The sequence below is a fragment of the Aplysia californica genome, unplaced genomic scaffold (genome assembly GCF_000002075.1).
Source record: "Aplysia californica isolate F4 #8 unplaced genomic scaffold, AplCal3.0 scaffold00292, whole genome shotgun sequence".
Lineage (NCBI taxonomy): Eukaryota > Metazoa > Mollusca > Gastropoda > Aplysiida > Aplysiidae > Aplysia > Aplysia californica.
This window is the reverse complement of record NW_004797562.1, coordinates 127733-131658: the sequence shown is the minus strand read 5'-3', so window position 1 is coordinate 131658 and position 3926 is coordinate 127733.

The window sequence follows — 3926 nt, the reverse complement described above, 5'->3', positions numbered from 1 at the left end:
GTACCTACAAAAAAAAAGTTTAAATGGTAAGAGTGGAGTTAAAACAATTGTGAAGCAGCGTGGTGGAATCAGGCTCTCGTAAATTTTTGGGCATGTAGAGTTATTGGTACCTTCTTAAAGCTTGTTCACATGTCTTTATTTGGATGACAAAAATATCCATTTATCTTGAATACAAGTTGAGATATTTGCAAAAGAAGGCGGTGGGGGTCTCCTGTTTTCAGAGGTAAAATAATTGGCAAAATGGCCACCAAAGACTAGCTATTTCCTTAGCTTAAGAGTCTGTGGTAACTGAAAATTAACATTTTTTGTGCCTTTAATCAACGTTTTTGAGAAAAATCCACACAGAAATGAGTTCTTTAATGGGCATGAAAGGTGTTGAGCCAAAAAACAAAAATTTGATAACAATTCACAAACCTGCAAAAAAAATGCAAGTTTCTTCACTTTGATTATTTTGACAGGAGCCTGATTCCACCACGCTGCCTCACATTTTCAAAATTTTAAATTCAAGGTAATGAAAAAAAAAAGGAAATTCTTGAATGGCGTTGCATAACAACATGTCGTAAATAAGAAAGCTCTCATGTGTCCAGACAATTAATGTATATATGCGGGACTTCTGATGGTATTGAATAAGAATGTCAATTATACTATATTCAGTGTTTGGAAAAAAATGCTAATACTGTCCAAATGTGTTCTTTTTGTTTACAAGCTAAAAACTATTTTGGCGCTTTTAACACTACTTTTTAGTGATTTCATGAAATTCAGAGTAATGATGTCTCCATTTAATCAAATTATTGATCCCCATTCGATGTACGGTACCTCATATATTTTGCTGATCATGATGGTAGGCTAGGTAAAAACATAATATCTTAGTTGCAGCAAAAATTAAGAGTTTGAACCTGCTTCACATAGCCATAAATCACACAAAAAATCTCCACTTATGACAGCATGACATCCAGAGAATGACATGACATCAGGAGTGATGTAACAGCGGATCTGTATTCGGGGCATGGAAAAGTGACCTCCTTTTATACATTTAAAAAGATCAAATTTCAAAATATCACAGAAAATGTAGAGGAATCTCTTACAAAAAATAAAAAAACATAATAAATATACAACCTGCATATAAAATACAATATACTTATAAACCTTTTTGTTCTTCAGGGCCCTCTAGCCAGCAATCAAAATAATATAGAACATGTACATGATATCAGAAAATTCCTTAAAGCTCAATTTCGAATGCCCAGTAAGAGACTTCGCTATCTTACCGTTACGATCAATTGTCATACATTACAAAGTAATAGTTCCCTACCTTAGAGTTACAAAGTTCTATCTGTCATTTTTGGCCATGTAATTGAGTTACTAAGACCATGAGGTCAGAAACCAAATGTTCTATCAGCTCTACCAAAATCGTAAGATTATTTGAAATCGCATATTAAAATAATTATGCTTGACATGTTGTAAAACTAAACATTTTCAGCATCAAATTTCTCAAAATTAACAAGCTACCGAGCAGATAGATATTCATAAATCTTCAAAGGTAGTGATTTGGCTATAGCAATGACAGTAGCATAATATGTGCATGCAGAACATTACAAACATTATTTGCTGCACACACTGGCTAGACGTATTCACATTCCACTGTTCATCTATCTGATAAAAGACTTTTGGCTCAAATACAGAAAGGCATTTACGTCAACATGAAAAAAATGTTTGCAAAGAAAATATAAGCTATCGTTTTATAAAGGGTTATCATTCCCTCAGATTTATTTATGTAAAACAATTTTTTACTTACTTTGGCCTATTTTCACACTCAAGGGAAAAAAACTAGTTGCTCTTCATTGACATAGAAGTATCAAAATGATGTTTTCATAAGGTCTGCATACATACGCAACCAGTTTACAGATTAAATATTGAGTATCCTGTAACATCTCACAGAAAGCCTGACAATTGTTCAACACAACCACTATTGAAAATGAGTACATATATATATATATATATATATATATGTGGGACTAAAAGTAGGGAGAAGTCAAACACAAAAACAATGGTGAGGATATGTGATGCAGCGTGGTGGAATCAGGCCCTCGTCAATTTTTGGGCATTTAGAGTTATTGGTATTATCTTAAAGTTTGTTCATTTGCCGAATGAAGGAGGAGGGGGTCACCTGTTTTCAGAGATAAAATTAGAGAGAAAATGACCGCCAAAGATTAGTTATTTCATTAGTTTCAGAGTCCGTGGTAACTGAAAATTTACATTCTTTGTGCCTTTAATCAACCTTTTTCAGAAAAATCCACACAGAAATGAGTTCTTTAATGGGCATGAAAAGTGTTGAACAAAAAAAAAAATCATAAAAATTCATAAACCTGCGGAAAAATGCAAGTTTCTTGACTTTGATTATTTTGATGAGAGCCTGATTCCACCACGCTGCCTCACATACTTGTTTGCAGCTCAATGATGCAGAAACTTGCTCTCCAGGAATTCAAATCGTCAGAACAGTTCTGGATATATACTTACAGCGCAGATGTCATTTTAATTTCTTGAGTGTGAGCTTGAGTAAAAACAAGCACATTGACATACTAATGGGCATAGAAAACTGTGAAAAAGCAAGACAGACAGAAAGTAACTTTTGAGGGTGAGAAAAAAAAAGAAGGACTTATAACTCGAGTCCTTCAACCAAATTAATTTTTCTTGAAAATGTAGGAAAAAAGTACAACACTGTTCAACGTTGAACTATGTATCCTCCAACACTTACTGAAATTTAGACTGTCAGATAAAACTCTTAACACAAAAAAGGATTGAAAAACAATTTTGGCATGAGAAGGATAGCACAGATTTCAAACTTGCAATGAGAAGACCCTAGTGAGCCAGTCCAACAAGATTTATAAATAAAACTCATCAGTATATCAAAAGCATGCAACGACACTCTTGTTAGTTTATTTGTATTTTGCATATTGTGCTGCCAATAAGGCCTGGTTGTCATGATTATAACACGGATCAACAATGATGCAAACAAGTCACAGCAAAAAACAAATGTAGTATTAACCATCTATGAAAGAGTTGATTATATCAAAATCAAAATCAGAGAAGAAAGTCGCCTTAAACATATATATACAGGATATGTTACCCAACTCTCTTTGTCTCAATAGATAGAAGGTACAAGCACCAATTTTTGTACCAAAAATTCTTTTAAATAGTTCAACATTTCAACAGACTTTTGGTAGAAAAATATGTCTTAATGTTTAACGTCGCAAGCATCAAGCTTATGATAATATATAATCATCCAGTTACAAACTGTTTGCGCACATATGTAAAGCCTAAGAAGACAAGACCCTTCAGAAAATGTAAAGTAAGTCAGTACCTGACAGAATGGGTCATTTCAAACAGTGCTTTTCTTTCTCTCTGAAACTGACCATGTAACTAACTCTTTCTTACTTAAGAAAAATTACTTCCTTGTAAATAGCACAAAGTACATAATCATGTATGGCCTTACATAATACAGAGAGTAGTAAGGTTACTCACAAAGTAATACATGTACATCTTTTTACTTGCAAAATGCCTGAAATATCTGTGGTCTCTCTAATCCTTCTGTTCAAAAGCCACACATATTTCTGACAACGATATTTCTAGTATTCCAATTCTCAAAATTAAACCAGACAGAATCTTTTTTTCTCTAAAAACAGTTTTTAAAATTCCATACTCCTACTTACAGCTTGAAATTCCATTTCTCAAGGCAAACTTAAATAAGCATACAGAAGTAACTGCTCCAGTTTAATTTTTAAGCAGTTGCTATAGTGATTTTGCATGAGGTCTGAGGTATCAAGGGAATCACAGCTCTTTTTATTTTTGCCTGCTGGGTGCTTTGGAGAAATGGGCAAAAGAGTTTAGACTGTAGGGACAAAATGGTATCAGTGAGTGACGACAGGACC